Genomic DNA, 15,022 nt, shown 5'->3' with positions numbered 1-15,022 from the left:
TATATTGGCTTAGTCCCAAGTTATATTCCATTTTTCAGGTTCTCGAAGTTAAACATTTAAGGATCCTTAATCCTTATTATCCATTAAAGTTTTACTTATGGTTATCCCGATTAAAGGTTAGGATCCTAACTTGGATCCTCAGGTATGATCCTTAACTATTTTCAATTTCATTATTCATTTGAATACCCTTTAGACCTTGACAACTGAACCTATGATCCTTAAAATAAACTACCTTGAAAATTTTCGATTATAGGATATTTGATCCAGGATCATATCCTAAATTTCCTAAACATAATTTGCTCAACTTTTCTTACTTAAACAAACATGTGTCAAAACAATTGAAAATAAAAAGGATAATAACACAAGATAAGCGACAAAAGTTTAAGATTTTATTTATTAACGAAAGGATTAACCCTTCGAAAGTTGTCAAAATTGCCAACCCACGTTTCTACCAGCAAAACGTGGCCCGTCCACATGGGTTGGCAAAGGGTGTCCATTGTCTTTGCGGTCTTAGCAGGTGCAGGAAAGTAAAAGCGGCAGGATCACAAAGGCTTCATCCCCCAAACAGAGGATCCCTCCACCTTTTGCAATCCTACCTATTGTCCAAAGGATCCAGGATCCTTAACCCTAAGAGCTATTGTTCAAATTACAGACCATAATTGTTCCAAATACCACTACCACAAACCACTACCATACTAAAAAAAAAAAAAAAATTGGGCTCCGGCCTAGTCACAAATATCCATCATCGCCCAATCATGCAGCTTACACCTTTGCTGCTCCATCACCACCAGCTTCTCCACCCTGATCCTTGTCAGCATCACCACCCTCCAGCATTGGGATATCCTCAGCTTCATCCTCGTCTTCCAGTTCCGCCAGCCTTGCCTTCCAATCTTCAACATCCCATGTGCTCTTGTCGAAGGAAGGATCCTGAGCCTCCGCAGCCATCTGAAGTTGTATCTTGTACATGGCAATTGCCGCAGAGACCTTGGCATCCTGGATGATCTCCTGCTTCTCGCTATCCATATCAATCAATCTTTGAGCAGCCTCATCCTTCGTAGCCCGGAGTTCCTTCTCAAGATCTGCTATCTTGAGATCCTTCAATACGCCCATTTGTTGAAGATCGGCAATTTGGCTTTCTTGATCCTCGACATGGCCAAGATAGGTCTCGATCTCAGCAAGTTTCTGCAGAGGAGGTATAAGGAAGATTCAGGATCAGGCGATCCAAAAGGAAGCAGGATATTCAAGCAGGATACTTAAGAAGGATAACCAACAGGGGCAGTGATCCTTACCTCATTAACATAGTCGAGAAACTGTTGGCGAAGCAGAGGAAATCCCTGGAGATCTTCAGAAGTCTTTCTCTTTTTTCCCTTACCCCGAATGGGTGCTTTAAGGGCTGAAGTAGAGGGACTGGCAGCAGAAGTCTTCCTCCTCGAAGACTTGACGTTGGCAAGATCACTTATCCCAAACTTGGAAGCAGACTTGGCAGATTTGGCAGACTTTCCAGCGCCTACACAATCAGAAACAAGATAAGTTCCCTTATTAATCAAACAATCTCACATATAACTTACTTTTTACAAGGATACTTACTTGACATAGTGGCAGATGCGGAGGATACTTCTTGTGAATCTTGGACGATGACTTGGAAACTTCTGACCTCAGGATTGAGCTTTTTAAAAGCTAAGACTCTTTCTCTTGCAGCAGGGGTTAACTTAAGATAAGCAATGGATATAGCTGCACAAAAAAATAAAAAAGACGTTAGTGATCCTCATCGTATGAGACAAGTCTGATAGTGATCCTTCCAGGATCCTCTACCCTACCATGAGTGGCCCATTCCTTGGGCAGATCCTTCCCATCTGGGATGGTATCCCTTCTAACAAAGAAAAAGCGACGCTTCCAGTTTGTGTCATTCTTAGTAACCTTGAAGACAGGGTGATCCTCCCCAGCTTTCCGTTTTAGCAGATATCGACGGGATCCAAACGTGGTAAGATCATAAAGTGCGGCCAACTCTGCCATCCCCAAATCAATTCCCTTCTGCTCGATGATCCTCTCGAAGGTATACAGGACCCTCCAGATCATCGGCATAGCTTGGATATAAGATATGCCGGTTAAAGAAAAGAAGGATTGGGTGAAGGCTGGAAAAGGATACGAATACCCTATGGTGAACGGAGTAGCAGGAAAAGCCACCCAGACGTCTGAAACAAAGTCGCTCAAAGCAGCAGGTGTGAAGGATTTGAAAACAGCATTCGCCGGAAAGCAATGACGAATCCTGTCTACATGAGCATCAGTAAAGCAACATCTCTCCGTAGGAGAGTCCTTGATGATCCCTTGGCTTTTTAGGGGACTGCTCTTCTTGGAATCCTTATGTGGAGAATTTCGAAGCAACATACTCGTGGTGGAACAGAAACAGAGTAAAAGCAGAAAAAACAGAGCAAGAAAAGGAAGAAAGGAAAGAGAGAAGAAGAGAATACCTGGTCAATCTTTGGTAGCGATTATAAAGGGAAGATATCTCGAATTTAAATGCAGAGTGATCCTAACCCTATCTCCTATTTATAATCATGATTTGCAGGGATTGTCACATCTATGACGTAAGGGTTGCAACGGCTAGTTCGATATTAACGGCTAGTTATCCGAGTCATTCGTTGCAGATAAGATCAAAGAAAAATATAACTCATTTATTTACAATAAACTCCTTATATTTTGGGGGCAATTGTTAGGGCTGGATTTTTATTATACATGATCCTTACACGTGATCCTAACCAGTGATCCTTGTTTCTTTGGCAGATAGTGATCCTCAGCAGACTTCCAGGATCAGGATCACGGACCATCATAGGATCCTCATGCTAACAGTTGCTTTCGTTGAATTTAATGTTGTTTTGCAGGAATGACTAGCAGGATCCGCTCTTAGCATCATAACCAAGGGACGCGTCTTCACAATTATGGCATTAGCTTAATCGGAGATAGACGTTGCAAAGGATATGGAAACTTAGCTTGATTTAAGGACGGCAATTTAGGCTAGATTGTCTATTATTTCTAAAGGGGTAATGAGCTGATTATTAGTCTTTTTACCTAAAATAGGTCACCTACACTTGTATAAATACCACTCTTCCTCATTTGGAAGAACAGACGACGACGGCACACAACACAACTCCCACACGCTTAGACACTCGAAACTATAGTGATCCTTGTACTCAGCTCATTATCATCCGAAGTTGTAACTATATTTTTCTTATATTGAAGTTGGTGATTGGTAGTTGCCATCACCCAAGGTTTTTTATGCCGGAGATCATACATTGATCAAAGGCTTTTTCCTCGTATAAATCATTGTGTCTTTGCATATTTCTAATAGAAGTGATCCTTTACTTTTATAACTGACCAAGCATCATACCCCGTTTACATAAAGTTTGGTTACATTATCCTTGTGTGATTTTTGACCAAAACATTGCCAGCATCACCACCTTCAAGCATTGGGATCTCCTCAGCCTCCTCATCATCCTCCAACTCTGCCAGCCTCGCCTTCCAGCCCTCCACGTCCCATGTGCTCTTGTCGAAGGAAGGATCCTGAGCCTCCGCAGCCATCTACAGCTGGATCTTATACATGGTTATCGCAGCAGAGACCTTGGCATCCTGGGTAATGTCATGCTTCTCATAATCAAAATTGATCAGCATCCTGGCAGCTTTATCCTTGGTGGCCCGGAGATCCTTCTCAATATCAGCAATCTTGAGATCCTTCAGCACACCCATCTGTTGGAGGTCAGCAATTTGGCGATCTTGATCCTCGACGTGGCCAACATAAGTTTCTATTTCAGCAAATTTCTGCAAGGAAAACAAGGCATAACGTCAGAAACAAGTGATCCTCAAAATTGTCAGGATAACGAACAGGGGCAGTGATCCTTACCTCGTTGAAGTAGTCCAGAAACTGTTGGCGAAGCAGGGGCAGGCCTTGTAGATCCTCAGAGGCCTTTCTCTTCTTTCCTTTACCCCTAATAGGTGCTTTAGGGGCTGAAGCAGTTGGGCTGGCAGCAGGAGTCTTCTTCCTTGCAGATTTGACATTAGCAAGATCATCAATGCCAAACTTTGAGGCAGACTTAGAAGATTTTCCAGCACCTACACAACCAAAATAAGATAAGTTTTCTAATTAAACTTGAAAATCCTACATAGAATTACTTTCTAAATAAGGATACTTACTTGACATTGTGACAGAGGCAGAGGATACTTCTTGGGAATCTTGAGTAGCAACCTGGAAAGTTCTTGTCTTCGGATCAAGCTTCTTGAAGGCCAGAAGTCTCTCTTTTGCAGCAGGTGTCAACTTCAGACGAGAGATGGAGATAGTTGCACAATAAACAAGAAAATATTAGTGATCCTCATCCTAGGGAACAAATCTTATGGTGATCCTTCCAGGATCCTCTATCCTACCATGAGTAGCCCACTCTTTGGGCAGATCCTTCCCATCTGGGATGGTATCCCTCCTAACAAAGAAGAACCGACGCTTCCAGTTTGTGTCGTTCTTGGTGACCTTGAAGACAGGATGATCCTCTCCAGCTTTTCGCTTAAACAGATAACGATGGGGTCCGAAAGTGGTAAGATCATACATCTCAGCCAGCTCCGCCATACCGAGGTCAATCCCCTCTTGCTCAATGATCCTCTCAAGGGTATACAACACCCTCCAGATCATGGGCATAGCCTGGATATAGCAGATGCCGGTGAGAGAGAAGAAGGATTGAGTGAACTGTGGGAAATGATACGAATATCCTATCAAGAACGGAGTAACAGGAAAGGCTACCCAAGTATCAGAGATGAAGTCACTTAAAGCGGTAGGATCAAAAGATTTAAAGAGGGTGCTCGCCGGAAAGCAATGACGAATTTTATCAATCTGAGAGTCGGTAAAACAACACCTCTCAGTTGAAGAATCCTTGATGATCCCTTGACCCTTCAAGGGACTGCTCTTCTTAGGATCCTTGTGCGGGGAGTTCCGGAGCAACATCTTTGCAGAATAATGGAAAGAAATAGAAAAACAGAGTAAGAGAAGGAAGAAAGAAGAAAAGAGATACCTGATTGATCTTCGGACGAGAATATAAAGGGAGTCTCTCTTGAATTTAAATGCAAATTGATCCTATCTCTAACACCTATTTATAATGATGATTTGCAGGGCTGTCACTTCTGTGACGTAAGGTTCGCAACGGCTAGTCCATCTCTAACGGCTAGTTATTCGATTAACTTGTTGAGGATAAGATCAAACAAAATACAACTCGTTTATTTACAATATTACTCCTTATATTTTGGGGGCAATTGTTAGGGCTGGATTTTTATGACTTATGATCCTTACATATGATCCTAACCAGTGATCCTTATTTCTTTGGCAGATAGTGATCCTCAGAAGAGTTCCAGGATCAGGATCACGGACCATCACAGGGATCCTCATACTAACAGTTGTTTTCATTGGATTTAATGTTATCTTGCAGGAATGTCTGGCAGGATCCGCTCTTAGCAACGTAAACAAGGGACTCGTCTTTACAACTTTGGCATATGCTTAATCAGAGATGAACGTTGTGGACGATATGGAAACTCGGCATAATTTAAGGGCGATAATTTAGGCTAGATTTACTTTTATTCCTAAAGGGGTAACGAGCTAATAGTTAGTCTATTTACCTAAAATAGGGCCACTCACACTTGTATAAATAGCTCTCTTCCACATTCGGAAGACACAACACACTTCCCTCACGCTTTGACACACGATACTATAGTGATCCTTGTACTTAGCTCGTTACCATCCGAAGTTGTAACCTTTATTTGTTATATGGAAGTTTGGTGATCGGTAGTTTCCATCACCCGAGGTTTTTTATGCCGGAGATCATTCATTGATCAAGGGCTTTTTCCTCGTATAAATCCTTGTGTCACTTGTGCATTTTATATTTAAGTGATCCTTCACTTTGTTCATCATACCAAGCATCATTCCCCGTTTACATAAAGTTTGGTTGCATTATCCTTGTGTGATTTTTGACCAAAACAGCAATGATGCCTAGATACACATATAGACGTTTAGGTTTAAATGTTGTATCAATTTTGATTATGTTGTCATGTATTTCTTTTGAACTTGTTATTTGAATTTCCTTGTATTGTTGACAAATTAAATTCTGAAATGAAATCGGTTTATTAAATATTGACACAAATAGTGTTATGAAGTCTCTAGCAATCTTCACACTTCGTCTCATCCCGATGTTTCCGCCATTGGTTGGGGTGTGACAGTTATGACTTTTCCCTCAGAGACACTTATTGTTCGAACAGGTCTTTCTCCATTATCCATTTTAGCTTCCTTTGCATGCCTTTTAGCTGCTGAGAAGGATGTACCACAGATGTCTGATCCTCCAGAAATAAAGTTTATCACTTGTGCATCTGCCGGAGGGGCTGGAGCTTTCTCAGGGATCCTTTCAGGATCCTGAGTCCTTGACTTTTTTCTACCCAGCAATTCTTTTAAATGCCCCTTGCTCAATAGATATCCAATTTCCTTTCTCAATGCGATGCATTCTTCTGTTAAATGCCCAAAATCCTCATGGTATGCACACCACTTTGATTTGTCTTTGGTTGCGGCCGGTCTGTCATTTTTTCTAGGCCATCTGGCTTTTTCTCCTAGATTCTGCATCGCAAGGATTAGTTCATTATTATCAACGGAAAAACAATATTCAGAAATTGGAGGATAATCCTCATCATCATCTTCTTGATCAACAGCATGCACGTTCTGGTTGTCAGATCTGTTATAGGATTTGAATTTGTTGTTCTTGTACGAGGATCCTTGCTTTTCTTGTTTTGAGGATCCTGCTAATCTCTCCTAGATCCTCTTGTCATCCTCTAGTCGGATGAACCTGAGTGCCCGGGTTCTTACCTCATCTAGGTTCCTGCATGGTGTCATAACAAGATCATCATAGAACAATGAATCCCTAAGCAATCCCATTTTGAAGGCCTCAACAGCCGTGGCTATATCCAAGCTGGGAATGTCTAAGGATTCTTTACTAAATTTGGTTATGTAATCCCTTAATGATTCATTATGACCCTGAGTTATCCTATATAAATCACTAGTTAATCGTTCAAATTTTCTACTACAAGAAAACTGATTATTGAATAAATTAACTAGATTAGCAAATGAGGTAATAGAGTAAGGGGGAAGACTTAGCAGCCATTTGAGAGCCGATCTTGTAAGAGTGGATCCAAATCCCTTGCATAGGCATGCTTCCTTTAACCTTTCTGGAATTGGATTGATCTCCATCCTCTCCCTGTATTGTGCTATGTGTTCCTCAGGATCCGTCGAACCATCATACAGCTTCATAGTTGGAACATGGAACCTTTTGGGTATCTCAGCATCACAAATTGGTGGTGCAAAACGAGATATCTTATGGCTTCCATCTGCAATCTCCGGGATAGGTTTGACCACTCCTGGAACACTTGATATCATATCCTTCAATTTTTACAACTCTCTGGCCATAGCATGGTTGATACCCACATCCTGCATGAATCCATGGTTAGTGGTAAGAGAATTACTAAAAGTGTTACCTCCCGTTGGGTTCAAGTTAGGAACACTGGATGTGAATCCGTATTGCTGGGACTCTGGGATGATGGAGGGACCAGTGGAAGCAATGGTCTGCATTGGAATAAAATCTCCCTGATGGACATCTGAACTTCCTGTTTGCAAACTCCTCAAGGATCCTGGCATCTGGAAGGATCCCTGAAACTGGGATGATCCTGGAACAAAGGAGGGTCCTTGAACCTGGGATGATCCTGGAACAAAGGAGGGTCCTTGAACCTGGGATGATCCTGGAACAAAGGAGGATCCTTGAACCTGGGATGATCCTGGAACAAAGGAGGATCCTTGAACCTGGGATGATCCTGGAACAAAGGAGGATCCTTGAACCTGGGATGATCCTGGAACAAAGGAGGATCCTTGAACCTGGGGTGATCTTGGAACAAAGGAGGATCCTTGAACCTGCTGCGCTCCTGAGTAGGCTCCTGAACTCATGAAGGATCCCATATGCTGAGGATAGGATCCTGCTGGCTGGAAATATGAACCTGATGCCTGAGTCATTATTGTCGATCCGTAGTGCACTCCTTTTGGTCCACCCACATACTGAACATCTGGAATCACCGAAGGCTGAGAAGTAATCACCGGAGTATCAAAATTCAAAGATCTGGGCACCAGTGGGGAATGATCCTCTGCCACTTTCTTTTGTTTCTTAAGATCTCCGATTTCTTTGAGGATCCTGTCATTGGTCTCATCCTGTTGCTGTATATGTTCCTTCATCTGCAAAATCAAAGTAAACATGTCACTAGTAGTGGGAGTGTAAGGAGCAGAAGAAGTTAGAGGTTTAGGGAATATGGGAGTTGGTTTCTTCTCAACATTTTTCTGAGATCCAGCAGGTGGTGGAGGCAAAGGTGGAATGCCCTGGGACGAATTGACCGCAGACATTGCCGTAGAGGTATTCTTCACTGATGAAGCCATGTATTCGTATGCAACGAACTGGAATGATCACCAACAGAAAATTTTCTTATGAATGAAGCACCAATTGCCCCACGGTGGGCGCCAAACTGTTTTGGTTAAAAATCACGCTAGGATAATGCAACCAAACTCCAATTTACGGGGAATGATGCTTGAAGTGAAGAATTATGATAAGGATCACTATGAAATAAATTGCACAAACAACACAAGGATTTATACGAGGAAAAAGCCCTTGATCAATGAATGATCTCCGGCATAAAAAACCTCGGGTGATGGAAACTACCGATCACCAAGCTCAAATAAATCAATTAGAGTTTACAACTTCGGATAATGACGAGCTAAGTACAAGGATCACTATGCTTAAACGTGTAAAAGTGTGAGAAATGCTAAGTGTTTGCTGAGAGCTTTGTGACTGCAATTGTACGAGAGTGTGTGTAAGCAAAAATGGCTAAGTGTTCTAATTTTAGCTCGTCACCCCATTTAAATATGAAAGCTAAACTAAGCTAACTAACTGCCCGACTTTCGTGCCATTCTCCCACGTTCTCCACAACGTCCATTTTCGTTCAAATGAGTGCGAAATACTTGGGGAATATTCCATAGTAACGTTGCCAAGACCAAGTCAAGTTCAATACCCCTGCAAAATAATACGAAATACAAACAGCCGATCGTTAGTATGAGGATCCTTGAGGTGATCCATGATCCTGATCCTGAAGCTCTTCTGAGGATCACTATCTGTCACAGAAGCAAGGATCACTTGTTAGGATAATAAGCAAGGATCACTAATTGTTAGAAAATCCTCCCCTAACAGCTAGTTAGATTGTAACGGCTATATATCCGTTAGTTAGTTGCAGATAAGATCAAGAAAATATATATAACAACCCTCGGTAAAACCGACACCCTCATAATAGTTCCGACACCCTAATATATCTTTAAATGTCTCAACATGTCTTTATATGCATCCCGTATGTGAAACCGAGCCCAAAGTACAAATATAACATATAAAATAAATTAAAAACAATAATTATTAAGTTGAGGCGGGCCGCATTGACCTCACCTCAACTTAACGCGGGCCGCATTAGAATGCAACCAGACTCCGCTAAAATCATAAGTTCATGCGGGCCGCGTATAAGATAGCCTAAGTTTATGCGGGCCGCGAGTGTCCTGAATTGTGGCACGACCCGGAGCTGACACGTGTCAACATCGTGTCAAGCCTAGTGGTGACCGGACCAAGCTACGCCCTTGACCCATGTTGACGCGGGCCGCGTAAGGGTTGGCCTTACTTAACGCGGGTCACGTGAAGACGCGATTACAGCCCTATAAATAGAGGCCATCAGCCTTCAGTCCGTCTCGCTCATTTCTTTCTGTCTTTCTCAAATTTTCTGTAGTGGCGTTATTATACCCGGGCATTATACCCCCTAAAATAGCGAGGTTCTGCTACGATGTAAGTATTGTAACCCCTGGAGACGTATTAGATACGATGCCCGATTGATCTAGGGTTCCGTAACGGCTGTCGTGGTTCTACCCGACGTAGTCGTTGGAATGCCGTCTCGGGGAGGGTATTACTAATGTTAAAATGGGTTATTATACTAACACACGTGCATTTGTGTAATTTATAGATATTCACCAGGAAACCCTAAAGAATAACCTAAGACAACAATGTGAGTTAATCCTCTTTTTATATACTCATTTTTGTGAGTTGATTCACTTTTTGTAAACCTTTTTGTTTACTGTTTTTACAAAACCTCACTAAATTAAATATATACAAAGCAGTTATTGAGTATTTGTAAAGAATACAGTTATAGTGGGTATGTTGGGGTTTTGTATACAAAATTGGTTACTGGCGTGGTAACATCCCATAAGTTGGGTATGACCGTACCACTGATGTTAATTGTGATGTCTTGGAAACAAATGTAATTGCGGATGTGCCCTCAGTACTGCAAATTGGTTTTTACTTAAACTTGATTAAACTGGGATTCACTCACCAGTATTTCCACTGACAAAATGTTTTTAAAACGCGTTTCAGGTAATAAAATGTGAAAGCCAAATAGAAGCCAGCTGGACAGCACTGAAGGCTTGGAAAAGTGGCAATAAAGTTACCTAAGAATAAAATGGATGTTTTTATTAAATAAATAGGATTTATTCCTATAAAATGTGTGTACTGGAAACTTGGGTTTTACCCATATGTTTAATATTATTAAACGAGGTGGTTTACTCTGATTTAACATTTCCGAACTACGGTCCTGATGAAAATTTCCGCTGCCAAATTGAATAAATAAACGTGATACCACCGAAACTGGCTCGCGGCCGCCCGTTCCCGAGGTTTTGGGATCGAGGGCTGTGACAGAAGGTGGTATCAGAGCTATGCCACTGATTCAGCCACAGAAGTGTTCTGCTGACATCAAAATTCAAAGTGTTAGGAAATAAATAACAGAAATACGTGTATAATTGTATTTTCTTGTTATGTGTTATCTGACTATCTGTTAGTTTACAGTATGAGCGACCAAGGACCATCTGACACGTATCGTCAATTGTCTGGTTCGCCTAGGAGCGAAGGCACCTCCTCTTCTCAACCTGCCCTCTCAGGGTACTCTGCTGATACGGAAGAAGGAATCTTTGTGTTTAAGGCTCAATCTGAAGAGCCATTTCCTCAGAAAAAGGGGGGATGGTTCAGTAGGGGAGCACATGAGCGTAGAAAGCGTATGAAAAAGTTGCAGGAACAGCGAGTGTTAGCCGCAGCTAAAAGAGAGACTGATGCTTATAATCAGAATATGCTCAATAGGGGTATCGCTAATATCCATATTTTAGCAACCACTGCTTCTGACCCAAAACTGGAACAAATGCTAGCACCTCAACCACAAAATCCTGACCAACCCATGGAAGTAGAAAACCAGATAGAAATGCCTGATTACAACCCGGAGGAGATACCTAGGGTACCTGCACCAGATCCCCTAGACCCAAACAACTACGACCCCTGGTGGGACGATGTTAGGGACTACGTGCAACAGAACCCAATACAGGAAAATGTGCCAATCCCAACTTAGGAGCTTACCCAGGGTTAGATCCTCAAGATCCCTACAACATTAGTGATACATATGTTAGGGAAATGTTAGAGAATCTATACCCGTACCAGGCCCCTATGCCTCCGTATCAGGAACCTGTACCCCAGTTCCCAAACCCAGTCCTAGAACCTGCACCCCCAATGAGTGCAGAAAATGTCCAAGAACTTAGGACTTTTGGGGAGGAAATTTTAGAAAGCAGTGAGAGGATGCGACAGGTGGGAGAACGCCTCGTATGGAAATACGATGAGCGTAATATGGATTTTTGGATGAATCCATATCAGTGAATGTGATGACAGGAACGGTAGTAGTAATAATAATAAAATATATGTGTGTATGTGCTAAAAAAAACAACACTACGGATGCCTGCTATTAGTATTGTAGCTTTACATTTCAGTCGGTATTGTAATTTAAATTTCAGTACTAGTGTGTAATGATGCATACTATATAAATAGAGTAAAAGTCGCAATGCTCGACGCTTTTGGTTAAAAGTGCGTGTCATGTGATTGGCTATATTCAAATATTAATTGTGATATTAATATTTGGTAATTGTTTAAAATTCAGATGGCCGACGAGGAAAATCAGGATAATCTGAATAACGATAACCAGAGTAACATTAACGTGGTTAATGAGAATCCGGACAACAATAACAATGGAAACCAAATGGATAATAGTGTCGTTCAACACATAGTGGCACAAGGAATTATAGATGCAATGCCATTTATTATTCAAACGGTTCAAGAAGCGAATAATAAAAGTAAGCATAGTAGTAAACGACCAAGTGAACTGGAAAACAGCGTGAACAATGGACCCGTACTTCAAGCGCCCATTCCCAAAAGAAGAAGAGCCATGCCATATGGTTGTTCTTACAAGGAATTCTGGTCCTGTAAGCCAATAGAATTCTCGGGCAATGAAGGACCCATTGCAGCCCTACGCTGGATAGAGAAGACTGAGGCCGTTCTGAAAATAAGCAAGTGTGCTGAAGAAGATAAGATAATGTTTGCTTCAAATCTGTTTAAAAACGCAGCCTTAGAATGGTGGAACACTATCCTCCAATCAAGAGGAAGTGATAGAATTTATAACATGGAATGGGAGGAATTCAAAAATATGGTAGAAAGGAAATTCTGCCCTCCTAATGAAAAGGAACAAATAGCAAATAAATTTCTGAATCTTAGAATGGTCGGAGTAAACAGTAAGGGTTACACTACCACATTCTTTGAATATGCTAGGATAGTACCAACCCTTGCATCACCTGAACCAGTGTTAATCTCCCGTTACATCTGGGGATTAATTGGAGAGATTAGACATGTAGTCAAGGCAGCTAGACCCCAAACTATAGAAGAAACTGTAGAACTAGCCAATACCTTGACTGATGAACTAGTGAGAACTAGAGAAGAAGACCAGAGGAGAAACCTAACCCAAAAGCTTACTCAAGAATTCCGTTCTGGGAATTCCAATCGTAGGAATGTAGGTTCTACCTCTGCACCATACTGCAAAGCCTGCAGAAAGAAGCATTCCGGAAGATGCTCTACTTACTGTAATTTTTGCAAGGCCCCAGGACACAAGGAAGAGAATTGCAAGAAGAAATCCAGTAATGGAATGTGTTTCAATTGTGGAGAAAAAGGTCACATCAGGAAAAACTGTCCGAAATTGGCTCCAGCTGCAAACAACAAAAATCCTAAAAATGCTAGAGCATTCGTTCTAACTACAGACGAAGCTAGACTAATTCCGGACGTCATTGCTGGTACGTTTTTAGTTAATGATATATTTGCTAAAGTATTATTTGACTCTGGTGCAAACCAAAGTTTTATTAATACTTCACTTTGCAAACTCCTAAATCAATCATTAACTAAACTACCACAAGAATGTCTAGTAGAGACAGCAAATGGAGAAACCGTTAAGATTTCTGAAATCTTGCAAGGAGCAAGAATAGAAATTTTTAATCAAAAATTTATTGCAAACCTTTACCCAATGAATCTGGTAGGATTTGATGTCGTGTTAGGAATGGATTGGTTAATAGTCAATAAAGTCAATATCTTATGTGATCAAAAGTCAATTCAAGTAAAATCACCAAGAGGTGAAAAGATCACAATTAAAGGAGATAAACCATCTAGATCCACTAAATTCATCTCTGTGATGAAAACTGCAAGTTATATAAGGAAAGGATCTATAGTATATATGATTTCTATAATCACTAACACTAAAGGAAAAGAGTTAAAAGACATTCCAGTAGTGTCCCAGTTTTCAGATGTCTTTCCTGAAGAATTGCCAGGGCTACCGCCAGACAGGGAAGTTGAATTCAGAATTCACCTGTTACCAGGGACAGCACCGATTGCCAAAGCACCGTACCGTTTGGCACCCGCGGAAATGCAAGAACTGAAGAACCAGCTAGATGAATTGTTGGAGAAAGGATTCATACAGCCAAGCTCATCGCCATGGGGAGCGCCGATTTAATTCGTTAAAAAGAAGGACGGATCAATGCGTATGTGCATTGACTACCGTGAATTAAACAAAGTCACGATTAAGAATCGGTATCCATTACCGAGGATCGATGACTTGTTCGATCAACTTCAGGGAGCTCGATTTTTCTCTAAAATCGATTTAAGATCAGGGGATCATCAATTAAAGGTACAGGAAGAGGACATTCCTAAAACCGCATTCAGAACGAGGTATGGTCATTATGAATTTACTGTCATGCCATTTGGTTTAACCAATGCCCCAGCCGCATTTATGGACATGATGAACCGAATATGTAAGCCATATTTGGATAAATTCATAATTGTCTTCATAGATGATATTCTAATTTACTCTAAAAGTAAAGAGGAGCATGCAAAGCATTTGCAATTACTTTTAAGTTTATTGAGAAAAGAAAAACTTTATGCTAAGTTTTCAAAGTGCGAATTTTGGTTAGAACAGGTGCAATTCCTCGGACATTTAGTTAACCATGAAGGAATTCATGTAGATCCAACAAAGATCGAGGCAATTACCCAATGGAAAACCCTAGAGTCACCAACTGAGGTTAGAAGTTTCTTAGGATTGGCCGGTTATTATAGAAGATTTATTTGAGATTTCTCTAGAATAGCCATTCCTTTAACAAAGTTAACCTGTAAATCTGTTAAGTTTAAATGGGGACCAAAACAAGAAGAAGCCTTTAGAATACTTAAGCAAAGATTAACCCATACACCCATACTAGCATTAACAGAAGGAACTGAAGACTTTGTAGTCTTTTGTGACGCTTCTAAGTTAGGATATGGATGTGTATTAATGCAACGTCAAAAGGTTATAGCTTATGCCTCCAGACAACTTAAGAGTCATGAAGAAAATTATTCAACCCATGATTTGGAATTAGGAGCTATAATTTTTGCCCTTAAAATTTGGAGACATTATCTTTATGGTAGTAAGTTTACCATATTCACAGATCATAAGAGTTTAAGGTATGTTTTTGGGCAAAAAGAGTTGAATATGAGACAAAGACGCTGGATGG

The sequence above is a fragment of the Helianthus annuus genome, chromosome 16, assembly GCF_002127325.2.
Source record: "Helianthus annuus cultivar XRQ/B chromosome 16, HanXRQr2.0-SUNRISE, whole genome shotgun sequence".
Classification (NCBI taxonomy): domain Eukaryota; kingdom Viridiplantae; phylum Streptophyta; class Magnoliopsida; order Asterales; family Asteraceae; genus Helianthus; species Helianthus annuus.
The sequence above is the reverse complement of the archived record's forward strand: the minus strand, read 5'-3'. Positions refer to the sequence as shown.